Source organism: Bombina bombina, chromosome 2 (genome assembly GCF_027579735.1).
Source record: "Bombina bombina isolate aBomBom1 chromosome 2, aBomBom1.pri, whole genome shotgun sequence".
NCBI classification, from domain to species: Eukaryota; Metazoa; Chordata; class Amphibia; order Anura; family Bombinatoridae; genus Bombina; species Bombina bombina.
In genome coordinates this window covers 599,275,541-599,292,430 of record NC_069500.1, presented here as the reverse complement: position 1 = coordinate 599,292,430, position 16,890 = coordinate 599,275,541, and the positions used below count along the sequence as shown (strand labels likewise).

Sequence of the window (16,890 nt, the reverse complement as noted above, 5' to 3'; positions counted from 1 at the left end):
TAGAAAAATCAGTCTTGAGATATTTCTTGTCCCAGTCTTGACGTTTCAGCTTGTGTGTCTTGTTCAGTGGTGGTCGTCTTTCAGCCTTTCTTACCTTGGCCAAGTCTCTGAGTATTGCACACCTTGTGCTTTTGGGCACTCCAGTGATGTTGCAGCTCTGAAATATGGCCAAACTGGTGGCAAGTGGCATCTTGGCAGCTGCACGCTTGACTTTTCTCAGTTCATGGGCAGTTATTTTGCGCCTTGGTTTTTCCACACGCTTCTTGCGACCCTGTTGACTATTTTGAATGAAACGCTTGATTGTTCGATGATCACGCTTCAGAAGCTTTGCAATTTTAAGAGTGCTGCATCCCTCTGCAAGATATCTCACTATTTTTGACTTTTCTGAGCCTGTCAAGTCCTTCTTTTGACCCATTTTGCCAAAGGAAAGGAAGTTGCCTAATAATTATGCACACCTGATATAGGGTGTTGATGTCATTAGACCACACCCCTTCTCATTACAGAGATGCACATCACCTCCTAATATGCTTAATTGGTAGTAGGCTTTCGAGCCTATACAGCTTGGAGTAAGACAACATGCATAAAGAGGATGATGTGGTCAAAATACTCATTTGCCTAATAATTCTGCACTCCCTGTATTTTACATTCCAATGTTCTTCACTTACAGGATAATGTTCTTTTTATTCTTAAATACATATTTCTATATATGTGTATATATACCTACAATATATTTACATATATATTCCTATAGATACATAGGTATGATATATATTTTACATGAACAGTATCAGATATATTTAGAAATATATATTTAATAATAAAAAGTATATTATTTTCTATGTAAAAAATGCCTTTTGCGCATCCCGTTTCTCAATTTAGAACTTAACGTGGTTGGGTTAGCACACATGAAAACTTAGGATTATTAAGGCGTTTTATTGAAATATTACATATATAAAATATAAACTTTTTTAGAGAAATTATTAAAAATTAACAAACATACTGTAAAATGTTCAAAATAATAAAGATAATATATAAATTTAAGAGAGATAGTCCATCATTCTAAGCTTTGTCCCTCTGAGACAGCCATATGTTCCTATTTGCTAGATTTCCCTTAACCCTACCCATGGACTACAGGCATGCCCCCAAACCCACCAGACACCCACAAACCAAAAAACACAATCCAACAGCACCAGGATAAATGAACAAGCTTATTTTATTCCACAACCCAACCCACTATCCACCTGTTATCCATCCCCCTCCCAGTAAAGGCCTCACTCACAAAATGGCTAGGTGCCCCCTCATTCTCCTGAGTCACAGATACATATACAGAAATATTGGAAGGCATGTTCTATTGCCCTACTTGGCCACATCAATGCAGAAAAGATACACATACTAAAGAAAATCTTTTCAAAAAAAGCATATCGCTGGTAAAACCTCCCTGCAAATAGTACTAACAAATGAAGAGTTTTAAATGCTAATACAAGTTTTTTTTTATGCAGAATTTAAATGCTGCTTTGTATTACACCATATATTAAATCCCCTTTAATGTCCCTCTAATTTAACAATTTGCTAAACCTTATTAATTAGAATGCAAATTTCAATGTTTACAAGTGGGGTTTTTGCCACGTTTAAAAAAACTAGCAAAGTACTTTGTACAGCTTATATAAAGGACTATAATAGCCACATAAAGTATGGATTGCAAATAAAATAGATGCTATATTTTAACACAAAGGTAAAAGATAAATCATAAAAGATATCTCCGGGCCAGATATCGGGTTTTCGTGTCCCTTTGCATGCAAGTTAAATTGTGCTTGTATTAAAAGTTGAAAGTAAATGCGAACATGTAAGCACAATCGAGATTTAGGCTAGAATGATAACTGCGACCTTAGAGCTCAAGTTAACTGTTTTGTAAAACCAAAAAGTAATAATAACACTATATAATTAAAATTATTAAAAAAAATTGCACAAAGTTACAAAAGCTCAAAGATACCTCAGGTGTTAGAAAAAAGGCAGGCAGATGGCTTTAACATAGAGATACATACATATACAAGTCTATAGATGTATATATATATATATGTAGGGGAGAGAGGAGAGAGAGACATGGCCTGATGATAAAAGATTCTCCTACTTGGAGAGAAATTGTAGTCCAGACTTCACAGGGGCTGAATGTTAAAAGAATAAGGACGGAAACCTCCAGCACTGAGAGATCTCTCACAAGATTCGAGACAGGCAAATTTTGTTATACTTCTCTAAGGAGTGTTTGCTGCATTTCTATATGTGAAGGAGACAAGCCCAGTACAATATAATAATGTATGATATACACTTTGTGTTATGTATTTTATGTTACTTTACACTTTCGATTGGATCCTTTTAGTATTACATTTTAGCTTTGCACTTTCTATTTTATATTTTAATACATTTAGATTTGAATCCAGCAGTGATGTTTGGAAAGTTTCTATCTTTAACAGATTAGGATCATACTTTGTATATTTCTGTGTATTTTTTTTTACAATTAACATTGCACTTTGTGTGTTCTTTATTAAAAAATAAAGCAAAACTCTAGAAAGTGGTAGATACAGGGGATTTTCCTGGGCTGAAGAGGGGGGTTCCCTGAGTATATCTAAAGTTCTTTCACAATTCTTGAGAAGTGCTGTAAGCATTTAAAGAAGCTTGGCTCACTGAATTATTTCACCAATTGTATGCAAGTAAAGTTTGCTCAAAATTCGCAATATACTTATTTAACTGACAGAAAAGTAACACATACTAAACTACTGGCACAAAAAGTTAAAGCTTAGTGAAAACATTTCAGTTTAATTTATATTTATTCCAATCCAAGACTTTATATCAGCACCAGGTGTTTTCCTGTAAACTTCTCTCAGCACTTTAAAATTATGTATCCTAGAAAGTCTCATTACTTTCTATAGAATACATTTCTCATCTCTGTAGGGCTTCCAGGCTCCACCCTTTTTCTTAGAATTCAGTGAGTTTAGCTCCTTTAAGGTCTGCCCTATAATTTCTCTCAAAACTAGAGAATATTTAATTATCAAGCTCATAGAAAGCATTGAAGCTCTCTGGGAAACTGAAGCTTTGAGGTTTTCAGTTTTATTACAAATAGAAGAAATACAAAGTGCAATGTAATTTGTAACATCTATACATAAATATACAAATTATGATTAATTAGCTAAAGTTACACAGAAACTATGATAGCATTATCAGAATTTGTAAAATCACAATTCTAAATACATTGCTGTATACAAAATAAAATAGAAATTAGAAAGTTTAAAGGTAAAATGTAATACAACTTAATCTGAAGTGTAAAATTATCAAGTCATTGCACTGTGCTTGTTTCTTTTTACATCCAGAAATGCAGAGAATGCCCCTTGAAGAAATATAACAAAATCTACCTTAATATAATTTTACAAGGAATGTTTCAGTGCTGGAGGATCATTTTATATCATCTTGTTTGTACTGGGAGAGAGGGAGAGAGAGTGAGGGAGAGAGGGAGAGAGAGTGAGGAAGAGGGGGAGGGAGAGGGAGGGAGAGAGAGAGACTAAAAAAAAGTATATTACTTTCTGTTGGTGCTGGAAATTACTCTCTGCAAAGAACAACATTAAAAAAATAGTTCATTTAAGAGCAAGAAATAGATTATGATCAGCCTGGTTGACCCAATCCCTTTTTAAGATCTACACTTTAGAGACATGTCGGGGCGATATAAAGATATACATAAAGTTTAAAACATTATAATTATATATTAGAGTTATAGCTAAAACTATCATACATTTGTGATAACACTTATACTATGAAATAGTAGCCACAGGAAGTTAGCATGAATGTTTATAATAACACAGCATTATAATTACTTTTGTATTTTTATATCTACTGTAGCATCTTATGGCGTTATAAGATACAAAAAATAGATGATACAATTGTTTATGCTGATAAAATGAAACGTTCTTGTTTTCTTTTCGCATGTAATATTGTGCAAGAACATCTCACATGAGATTCTCAATTACACAACACAAGTTTCTCATGTTTAACAAACACTGCAATTAATCTCAAGCACAGCTTGTAATATTATACGGTAAAACATAATGGGAAAAAACTATGATGGATCAATGTCTCTTAACCATATGTGCAATTAGAAAAAGCCAAATATATATTTACTGTGCGCTCTGTTTTTTTTTTCTTTTCACAGGCTGCACAAATTATAATCACAAATAACTTCCTATTTGGCACATTCTGACTTATCTGTATGATAAAAGTCTGGATTATTATTTCTTCAGAGCCAAATTAAACACATGGGCCTTTGGTTGTAAAGCCTAGCTCTAAAGTTTAGAAGCATTTTATAACATATGCCTCCAATTTCTTTGTATGGGTATTTGCAACTATTGGTGCTGTCTAACGTTACTATTGAAAATCATTGGTGTATATTCCAATCCATTCAAATTCTCATTTAAGCATACCTAGGATGATATATATATATACACAAAATACGGAAGGAGACTGCACTCTCACACTGGACCGGTTACACATCCAAGACCCTGCAACATGCTCAGCCCTAGGTGCTCACTGGCACTCACAGGAAGCTGTGCAGTCCCCATAGTCACAGGCAGTTAACTCCAGACAGGTCTGGGTGCAAGAACCATAGGGAAAATTACAAAACAAATTAATACAACACACAGAGAAAGTCCAGCACTCACTTAAAAACTCTCAGCTAAGATTAAAAGCAAAAAGGGAAGGGCTAGTTACCGCATTTGGTCAAATGGGACAAGCCAAGGTACCACGTCAAGGTCCTTTCCAAAAACCTGGGACCCTAAAACAGCCACACAATGCAAGCTCTCAATCCAACAAACTGGGAACAAGTGAACGGTGCACAGGCTTATATAATCACCCCAGACATATACAAAACACGGAAGGGGACTGCACTCTCAGACCGGACCGGGTACACATCCCATGACCCTGCAACATGCTGAGCCCTGGGTGCTCATTGGCACTCACAGGAAGCCGTGCGGTCCCATAGTCACAAGCATTTAACCCCAGACAGGTCTAGGTGCAAGAACCATAGGGAGAATTACAAAACAAATTAATACAACACACAGAGAAAGTCTCACACTCACTTACAAGCTCTCAGCTAAGATTAAAAGCAAAAATGGAAAGTTGCTTTTCCTGAGCAAGACACAGCAGATAAGCCAATCACCAGTGGCAGTTGCAGGACGGCACCAGTCTCCAGCTGTGTATAATTTGGGAGCTGCAAATCTTGTAAATCCTGGGTGGTGTTTTACCTCTGTGTTTGGAATTCTCAGCTAAATAAACATTTGTTTGTTTACATTCTGTTTCACTTGTGTCTACATAATGCATTCAGAATATCTCATAGCTGAAATGTTGTTGTTTTTTTACTATCACATTTCAGTATTAAAGGTCACCTAAAAAGCCTTTGTCTTTATGTACACCAACAGATGGATTAATTACACATAATTTTTTAATATCTTGAAATGCTACCATGTTTATTAAATACAAATGAAATAATACTATCCATAGGCTGCAAGGTCTTACATATTGGAATGCAAGGTGCATGGCAATCTAAATATTTCTAAATGCTCCACAAAGGATTATTAAACAATTCATAGTGTCAAGTGACTTGGATTATGTATCATAACCCTGAATAACATACTGTACATAGAGATTCAATAATCTTCTTAAATGGGATTTATTGCCTCCAAAGATTCCTAGTCATACTTACATGTGTAGCTTTAGAGTAATCAGATTAGACCATTCATGTCATGTTAAGCCTTTTACGTGGAACACCTTAATAGGTAAACACTATACCATGAAAAACATTACAGGGCATCATTGTAACACAATAGATTCAGAGCAAGAGAAACAGAATCTTACAAATGTAATACCCAAGGATCACTTGCTGCATTCATTTATTTTATTTGTTACATTACTATTGAACAGAGAAAGAGAGGCAGCTTTGAGCCTGGTGGGCAATCTCATTATAAAAGACCTTGATAACCCAATGGCCCGGCCTTCATATTGGTTTTATATGAAGCTATAGAACCAGCCTGGAAAGAAACTGCCCTCATGTCCCAATGGTCAGCATTCCCTTACAGTAAGCCTTGAGGAAAGTTGCTTCGTTTTGCCAATGACATATAAATGTAGAGCAGAGCTGACATTACTACAGGGTAAAAGCTTTTACAAATGTGAAGTATCCAAAGTTTTAAGTAACAAATTACAAAATAATGTATTTAGGACATAAAAACCTTCAAGGCATTATATAAACTTAATGGTATGTTGCTCACAGTAACATCACTTTTGTCTACTTTTTCCATGATTTTAAATGAGATAAACAATGCAGTAAAGGAAAACAATGTGTAAATATGATGTTAGGTAACATAAATTGGAATATATAAACAAAAAGAGATACCATATTACAGTGATGCTTTATAGATCCTTAGTCAGGACACCTAAAGTACTTTTACAAGTTGTGAAGGTTCTATTGAACTACATATCTATATGTCATCTATCTATCTATCTATCATCTATCTGTCATCTATCTATCTTTAATCTATCGTCATCTATCTGCCTATACTTCTATCTGATAGTGTTCATCTATCTCTTTTTCCATCCATCTATCTGTCAATCATGTGAGAGGGAGATAAATGCTGTTTATTCACTGTGACAAATGGCACGGGTACATAGAGTTATTGTGGTTGTACAATACGCATTTTTTATTTATCTTCTGTAGCCATATTAACAGTATAATGAATTTGTATACCTGTTGATGCCGTTATCTATCCTCATCTTTCGCTTATTACATATTTTGTTTCAGACTTTAAAAGACACAGAAGTACAAAAAGAAAATGTTCTAATATTTTATACTATTTTAATATTGTACTGTTGTTTCCCTAGAACTATGGGTTTAACCCCTGTAAAGAGGTTAAACACCAAGTTAAAATGAGCTCCTGAGCAGCAATACACTACTGGGACAAAGTTAAACACATTTGGTGAGCCAATAACAAACCAATCGCCACCAAGCTCTCAATAGTGCATTGCTGCTCCAGAACATACCTAGGTATGCCTTTCGGCAAATTATACCAAGATAACAAAATATATTTTATATATTAAGTAAATCAAAAAGTGTATTAAAATTCTATTCTCTATTTGACTTCCATGTCCCTCTAAGTGTCTATTTAATTTTATTTTTAGTATAGTATGAACTATCTCTGTATAATTATGTACCTCTCATCTATGCTATAATCTCGTTTGTAACGTGTTGGGAAAAATCTGGAATTAATCTTTCAGATTAAACATATATTTGTTGGTGCACATCTACAGTATTTGTCACTTATATAAGTTTTTACAAATGCTTAAAGCTCTGGGTTGTAATAACTAATTAAGATGAAATGTCAATAGGTACTGGCAACATGATATTTCTGATATTGAAAAATAAAAAAGCATTTTTTTTTCCACCTCAAACTTCTAAAATTTTTAAATGTACCTTGCCATCCAAATAAACAAGCAGAATTGCTCATTAGTCTAGTGACTTAAGTTTTTGTGTGAGCATGCCTGTTTTCAAATATTGCTAGTGTTGTTCATTTTCAAAAGGAATTAAACCCTCTATGACCTATTTTCTCAAGTCTATCTATATGGAACAAATGGACTAGAGCTGTCTAGCTGTAAAAAACTGTCAAAATGTACTGAGATTAGAGGCGGCCTTCAAGGGCTTAGCCATTAGCATATGAGCCTACCTAGGTTTAGCTTTTAACAGAACAAAGCAAATTTGATGATAAAAGTATACTGGGGCGTTGTTTAAAATTGCATGATCTAGTTGAATCATGAAAGTTAACTAGACTGTCCCTTTAAAGGGACAGTCAACACTTACTTTAACATGTTTTTATATTGAAAATAACAAAACGGAGGTCCGCCTACACTATACCCCTCCTGCCTTGCCGCCTTGCAGAATCCAGGCATCGGACAGAAATTGCAAGCGCGTGCAATTTCAGTCCGAGGACTGGATTCTGATTTGCTTATAAGTTGAAGAAGAAGGCAGCTACGTAATGGTGGGGGGAGTCCGGCATCCATATTTACCGGGTATTAGAGTAGTTAGCGCCGCTGATTAGGACAGAAGCAAGGCGGCAAGGCAGGAGGGGTATAGTGTAGGCGGACCTCCGTTTTGTTATTTTCAATATAAAAACATGTTAAAGTAAGTGTTGACTGTCCCTTTAAGTGATCTCAAAAAGTTTTTTATATGATACTTTTAATTATCTTAATGAGCTTCGGCAATGAATACAGCTGTCTTTCAAGTACCCTCTGTTTATCTCCTGTTTACTCTTGAGAAAGAATTGCTAGGTATTAAAGCTAAGAGACTTAGAAGAGGAATAATTTTAAAGCCCTTAAATAAATATATTTCCTCAAATTACCTCTGGCTTCTAGAAAATGTATTACAGTTTTTTTGGTTGATCTGTGAATGTGAAATTATCTCCAAATAGCTATTCATTTTTTAGCTGTCTGAAAAAATATAATGCTCAGTACCGCACAAAAGTAGACCCCTTGAGCTTCGCAGCAGTCAAATACAAGAATAGATCACACATGAAAAGAACTAAAACTCATTACAATGTTAAATATGAAGCATAAATTCTGTGTTTTTATATATTTTCCCTTAACACTGAAGAAAACTGTCTTTTTATGACCAAAGATCCTATCTTGCAGGTTATTGTTGCTATGTTTCTAAGTCTAAGAAAAAAATAAAACAAGGAAAAAATAAATAAGTTATTGACCAAACTTATTGACCTGGAGGAGAAATGTCAGCTGTGCCCACATAGAACTCCCCTGTTCAGCCTAATAGCAGAGACGGGATTTTGATTTTACAATAAGGAAAATAATATGCTTTGAATTTAGTATTATAAAACGGATTTCCTTGTGTTTTTTTGCAGGCACACTGTAATTTTATGATGATTTCTACTGCACTTCTTAAATAGTTTTTTTTTTCAAAATATGATTTTTTTTCTGAACAATTTTGAAATAATTTTTAAAAGATTAAATAATAATTGTTTTTTTTTTATATATTTTTATCATATTTATTAAATCTTTTCATTTTATACAATTATTTTTTTTTTTTTTGTGTGAGCCCTATTGTAATGTATGCATTACCGTTCATGCTCTCTGGCTTTATTGTTGATTTGACCTTATGGGCTTTTGAGGCTTGATAAGCTAAAATCCCGGTGAGACACACTAGATAACCGGAACCAGGCATTTGTGGCATCTATTCTACCGAACTGAGTCTCCGAGAGCAGCCATTATTCTACACACCTTGCGAAAGAGAGTTTGGCTAATTACGGTTTGTTAACATCTCTCAGAGGCACCCTCAACATTAATCTAATATGGAGCTGACAACATTCATAGTCAGGGAGATAAGTAATCTCCTAGATGTCTGCCAAATCGAGCTTGAGCATGATCTCACATTCCTGCCCAGATCAGATGGAACATCGCCTTCAGCACTTACAGTTTACGCGGACTCCTGCATGGCCGGCTGTCGGGGTGGCGGAGCAGTTACACATACTAGGCCGGAGGTTGTGTTCTCGGCTGCGCAGCTTGCTGTAGACACAGCACTAGCTCACACAGCGTCTACCCTTCAAACAAATAATGGGACAGTTCAGAGGTTTGTGGCCCTTGGAAACTCTCAGTCAGAGATAGAGGAATCTACCCAGGGAACTTACATGCTAACACCTTGTATTTGGCAAGAGACTTCCTCTAGAGTGCCTGATAATAAAGAAGTCCAGGATTTGGAGGACGTAGTCCTTATAACAATATACAAAGTGCTTGTATCAGGATTGATGTCATTTTTTCCCTGGTCTGTTCATAGACATATAGCATGGGATTATTTAAGCTACCGGATGGATACCCTACAATTAAAACAGGTTTTTATTCAACTTGGGGACAAGTCCTACACCACCGAGGGCCATTGGAAAATCTCAGGCCAGTTTTCAACTAGTCTTTCTGGCAGAGCGGGTGTGGGCTAAAAACGACTGTCTGGATCTCCTGGAACATTAATAACATATAGTGTTCTTAGACTGAGTCGCTTTGGTGTCGGCTGAACTTTTAAAAGTCTTATTTGTATTCCTGTTACCCAGATTATTGATGCTTTGTTTGACTGATGGACTCTGGGGTAATATGTAATAATGCCAGTTAATTTGCCTAACTTAACTAACTACTTTGTCTTGCCTATAACAAACTGTATTTACTTATGCTGTTAAGCGGTTTAGGAAATCTGATTTTAGTTGGTCTGTCAGATTTCATTATGATGTATCACCGATCTTTGCAGTTATACAGTATATGTTTTTGAAGTACAGTTTTCATTTAGTTATTAAAAGTAGGTAAGCTATGCATTTTCTGATCTACTTTGCAGACATATTTTGATGCAAGCACATATAGTTTATACTCCCTATACTAGTAATGCTAATGTTCTGATAGTTTAAGTTACAGTGTTGTAGTTTTCTTATTTAGTTTAATATGTACCTCGTGGCTCTCCGGTATGATGCCTTATTTTATTTGAAGTGCTTAGCAACACGCCTAGTGCAATCCATTCTCATAATATAAAGTGTCTTCAGCTTAGAAGAAATGATTTTCTGAGATTAATTACATTACATCTCCCTTTTAGACATGAAAATTGCTTATCCATGTAGATGATACATGTATACTTAAAGGGACATTAAACACTACATACATGCTAGATAGAATGAGGCATTCAAAGAAAAGATTAGTCCATGACTAACATGTAGATGTATTTTTTAAAGTTTCATTAGTTGTTTAAAAAGTGACAAAATAAGAGTAAAGTTTTAGTGTCTATAAAACACTGGGAGCTGCCATGTTGTAACTTGTGTTACCTTCTCTGCTGTGGCCAATTAGGGACAGTTATACATAGGTCATTAGAGTGTGCAGCCAATGGTTGTGCAGGATTTAAGAGTGTTCTGCTCTTCCATTTCTAACAGGAACTGAAAAGCTCACAATTTCAGAATGGAATTAAAGGCAAAGAGGACAAAATAAATAATGAAAGTATATTGCAGAGTTGTTTTATATATACAATTTATCATTTTATATTACCATCTCAAAGTGTTTAATGTCCCTTTAAGGGGACTAGGTATCCTATCATATTGCTTTTGTCTCTGTGACATGACACAACATTTATCCAAGTTTGTTATCCTGTGTTTCTAACTACAAGTTAGTTCTCTTTTAGTGTATGCCCTGCTTATCTACCTGCATGCATTGTTCTTGCATGAGGGGTTCAGTGGAAGTCATTGGGTTATGTCTCCTGGGAAAGAAGATGCTTATGGTCTTTTGATTATGTAGTTGTACAGCCGGCGGCCGAGGTGGCGAAGTTGTGAGTCTAGATCTCCCGGATGACTGTAGTTTAACGTGGGTTAATGTAACTGTATGCCTGAGACATTTTGTAATGCTTTTTCCCCATTTGGTTCAAGTGTAATCTTCCCAAAACTAATGGTGTGTGTCTAGATTTAGGTAAAACAATAATGATAGCCCTCAACTGCTTATATTTGGTACGTTATTAGCCATGTTACATAGTGTTGGTGTATGTGATCTACCTTCTTAGTCTCTTCTGCCTAGTTATATATTATAAATTGGTTGGCTCTGATTTCCCCCCCTAGGGCTCCCGCCTTAGTATATGTTTACTTAGTAAACCCAGGAAGGCAGATTCCCTTGAATTACCCCCCTAACTAACATAAGACTAGTACAAGATAGCGGCTAGTAATATTCTCATTCAAGTATCGTATAATGATAAGCTGGCTAGCCTCCTTTCTTAATATACATTTTCCAATGATGTGACTAGTCTAAGGAGTCTTCTATTTGTATGGGCTTAAATATGGCCCTATAGGCTATGCATTTGAATTATTTACATAACTTTTGGCAATTATAGTCATAAGGGCTCCAAAAGGGCCCCATATCTTTATTTGAAAATCTGAGGTTAGTCCTTTTTGCTTTTATTAACCACATGGGCGGCACCTCTTTATTAATATCTGGTTCAGTCTTTAGTTTCTGTTCTCTCTACATGTAGAAGTGTAAGATTTTATTTATGTCTATAGCTTTGTGGTGATGTATGTTATATGTACAGTACTGTATACCTTTATTATAGGCCCTCACGGGTTGAGGGTTTCTCTAAATGATTGCTATGTACTGTTATATTCTTTACCTCAATAAAAAGTATTAAAAAAAATAAAAATTGATAATACGATTAAATTAGAAAGTTACTTAAAATTGCATGCTCTATTTGAATCATGAAAGAAAAAATAATTGGGTTTAGTATCCCTTTAATACAATAATTCTAATGTATGGGAATAGACATCAAGATGTTTTTTTAGGATCAAAAATTTCATTTACTATCATATTTTACCAGAGGGTTTGCTTAAATTGACAGTCTACTGTAAAATTGTATTTCCCTAATGTGTTTCCAATGACATGTTATACCAGCTGCAGAGTATAAAATGTATGACAAAGTGTTTCTTTAGGTTTAATTTTGCATATGGAATAGTTGTCTTTGTTTATTTCAACAACAATCCATTAAAATAGATTGAGCTTGTTAGCCCCCTATTTCATTCATCAGTTTCTGTACACACACACCTGCTTCTTTATATTATCTCTGTCTGTATACCAAAGCCCAAAACTTAAAGAGAACAATTGAAAATTAACATGTTATTGCTTATCTCTTTTACCTCCCAGATTACAGAAGCTCCTGTTATTACCTTGTATATAAGCCCTGCAGACTGCCCCCTTATCTTAGCTCTTTTTACAATCTTGCATTTTAGTGCTGGTTCTTGTATAACTATTATCATTATCAAATAAAAAAAACTGGTGGTTTTGCAATACCAATACATCAGGCCCGGACTGGCCATAGTGCATACCGGGTATTTGCCCGGTGGGCCGCCGGTTACCTTAGCCCCACCCACTAGTACTGCTGACTTAAAAAATTATTTGAGAACTTTTTTTGGAAAAATATTTATTAAATGTTTAATTTTTAAACTTCAGGGCCAGCCCGGCCAGCCCATATACAAACAAACATGGGCCCATTCGGATCAGCCGCACAGGCTGCGGCGCACTGCTTCCGGCCTGGGTCTGAGTGAGTGCACTGTTAGTGACGTCACAGTCACACACACACCGTCGCACTGCACGCGGCTGCACTACACTCATGGTGTGTCAGTGGTTGGAGGCCGGAAAAGATGCTGGCTGCCGCCGAGCCGGGTGGATCTGGAGTCTGGAGTGGTCCTGAGTCCTCCATAGGCTGAGGCTCCATCATCAGATTCATGGCATTCCGTGAGGCCTGGGGGCTAGCTAATAAACAGTGCCAGTGAGTGACGCCGCGACTCAGCAGGACAGGTGGCCGGCAGCAGGGGCAGGCTCTTATTAATCAAGTTCAATCGGATCAGCCAATCGGATTGAACTTGATTCTGATTGGCTGATTCCATCAGCCAATCAGAATATTCCTACCTTAATTCCGATTGGCTGATAGAATCCTATCAGCCAATCGGAATTCGAGGGACGCCATCTTGGATGACGTCCCTTAAAGGAACCTTCATTCGGCTAGTAGGCGTCGGGAGAAGAGGATGTTCCGCGTCGGATGGAAGATGATGGCTCCCGAAGAAAGAAGATTGAAGATGCTGTTGATAGAAGACTTCATCCGGATCATGGACCTCTTCAGCTCCCACTTGGATGAAGACTTCATCCGGATCATGGACCTCTTCAGCTCCCGCTTGGATGAAGACTTCAGCCGGATCATGGACCTCTTCAGCCCCCCGCTTGGGCTTGGATCAGGACATCGGAGGAGCTCTTCAGGACGGATCGGTGAACCTGGTATGGTGAAGATAAGGTAGGAAGATCTTCAGGGGCTTAGTGTTAGGTTTATTTAAGGGGGGTTTGGGTTAGATTAGGGGTATGTGGGTGGTGGGTTGTAATGTTGGGGGGGGGGTATTGTATGTTTTTTTTACAGGCAAAAGAGCTGAACTTATTGGGGCATGCCCCGCAAAGGGCCCTGTTCAGGGCTGGTAAGGTAAAAGAGCTTTGAACTTTAGTAATTTAGAATAGGGTAGGGCATTTTGTTATTTTGGGGGTCTTTGTTATTTTATTAGGGGGCTTAGAGTAGGTGTAATTAGTTTAAAATTGTTGTAATATTTTTCTTATGTTTGTAGATATTTTTTTATTTTTTGTAACTTAGTTCTTTTTTATTTTTTGTACTTTAGTTAGTTTATTTCATTGTAGTTATTTGTAGATATTGTATTTAATTAATTTATTGATAGTGTAGTGTTAGGTTTAATTGTAGGTAATTGTAGGTATTTTATTTAATTAATTTAATGATAGTATAGTGTTAGGTTTAATTGTAACTTAGGTTAGGATTTATTTTACAGGTAATGTTGTAATTATTTTAACTAGGTAACTATTAAATAGTTCTTAACTATTTAATAGCTATTGTACCTGGTTAAAATAAATACAAAGTTACCTGTGAAATAAATATTAATCCTAAAATAGCTACAATGTAATTATAATTTATATTGTAGCTATATTATGATTTATTTTACAGGTAAGTATTTAGTTTTAAATAGGAATAATTTATTTAATAAGAGTTAATTCATTTTGTTAGATTAAAATTATATTTAATTTAGGGGGGTGTTAGTGTTAGGGTTAGACTTAGCTTTAGGGGTTAATACATTTATTAGAATAGCGGTGAGCTCCGGTCGGCAGATTAGGGGTTAATGTTTAAAGTTAGGTGTTGGCGATGTTAGGGAGGGCAGATTAGGGGTTAATACTATTTATTATAGGGTTAGTGATGCGGATTAGGGGTTAATAACTTTATTATAGTAGCGGTGCGGTCCGGTCGGCAGATTAGGGGTTAATTATTGTAGGTAGTTGGCGGCGACGTTGTGGGGGGCAGATTAGGGGTTAATAAATATAATACAGGGGTCGGCGGTGTTAGGGGCAGCAGATTAGGGGTACATAAGTATAACGTAGGTGGCGGTCGGCAGATTAGGGGTTAAAAAAATGTAATCGAGTGGCGGCGATGTGGGGGGACCTCGGTTTAGGGGTACATAGGTAGTTTATGGGTGTTAGTGTACTTTAGAGTACAGTAGTTAAGAGCTTTATGAACCGGCGTTAGCCCAGAAAGCTCTTAACTACTGACTTTTTTCTGCGGCTGGAGTTTTGTCGTTAGAATTCTAACGCTCACTTCAGACACGACTCTACATAACGGAGTTAGAAAGATCCCATTGAAAAGATAGGATACGCAAATGACGTAAGGGGATCTGCGGTATGGAAAAGTCGCGGCTGAAAAGTGAGCGTTAGACCCTTTTTTGAGTGACTCCAAATACCGGAGTTAGCCTAAAACCAGCGTTAGGAGCCTCTAACGCTGGTTTTCACGGCTAATGCCAAACTCCAAATCTAGGCCTAAGTATCTATCTAAGTATCTATCTATCTAAGTATCTATCTAAGTATCTATCTAAGTATCTATCTAAGTATCTATCTATCTATCTATCTATCTAAGTATCTATCTAAGTATCTTTCTAAGTATCTATCTATCTAAGTATCTATCTATCTATCTATCTATCTATCTATCTATCTATCTATCTATCTATCTATCCATCTATCCATCTATCCATCTATCTATCTATCTATCTATCTATCTATCTATCTATCTATCTATCTATCAATCATATTATTAATCCATCCAAACTATAAATTTTAAAACAGATTATTATAAATTCATCACCCTTTTAATTAATAGGATCTAAAATTGCACTTTTTCAGTAAATTAAACACAATTTTAAAACAGGAACATCTTACTTGTATAAGTGGACCCCCAGAAACAGGAAAAGCTAAATTAGTGCAGGTAAACCATTTACCTTTGAAATCACATACTAGGATAAGTAGACACAAGCTGTGTTAAACTGTTGTGATTCACATGATTTCACAATAATCCAGCCATTCCAGTAGGTTCTCTCTGTTGGAAAGTACATTTCACAGTAACCTTCAATAATCTTTCAAAAGAACTGAAAAATAACTTAACTACTCAAGAGCACATATTAAAAGGAGGGTGTAAAAAATATCAATGGCCTTGAATATCCATCACAGAATAAACCCAGTAGAATAACATACTCATAATAAAAAGCCCATGCAAAAGCACTTCGTTTGAATTTCAAATGAGCAGTAGAATTATTTCTGAAAATTTTTAAAGTTAGTTCTATTTTACCTCCCACTACATCACGTGACAGACATCAGCCAATCACAAAAGGCATATACGTATATCCTGTGAATACTTGCACATGCTCAGTAGGAGCAGGTGCCTCGGAAAATGTGCAAATTATAAGACTTTGTTGTACTGTATTAGGACCAGCACTCTCTCAACAAAATCCCAAAGTGTATATAAGAATGGGTGCTAGCTTTTAGAGCCTGCCTCTTGCTCCTTAAGTCATTCAAACCAAGAAAAAGCTGCACTCTCCAAGGCAAAGAAGTAAAAACACTTTATTTACAAGCAACATTTTGGGGCTTGACAAAGGGGCAGGAGCCCCGAAACATTGCTTGTCAATAAAGTTTTTTCACTTCTTTGACTTGGAGAGTTCAGATTTTGCTTGGATTGAATGTTTACTAATGAGCTGACCATTTTACCTGTGCTACAGTTTAGATATCTTGACAATCTGGCCTGTTAGGGAGGCCTTAGAACAGCTTTGAAAATCCCTGGCTTAGAGTCAACCCCACAGTATACAGTTCAGGAGATAATTCCATTTAAACCAGAATCTGTTTAAAGCAGAGTTACTAAAATAGTTCATGGTCTAATAAAACAAAGGTACAAAGACCCTAACATCCCAACATAGATTAGAAATAAAAATGGCGAGA

The 16,890-nt window shown here is 36.1% G+C and overlaps 1 protein-coding gene across 4 annotated transcripts in view; it reads right to left on the bottom strand.

The window, feature by feature from the left end:
- Positions 1-16,890, bottom strand: part of TRPM3 (transient receptor potential cation channel subfamily M member 3) — an 814,585-nt gene that overhangs the window by 740,098 nt on the left and 57,597 nt on the right. The window lies entirely within an intron of this gene.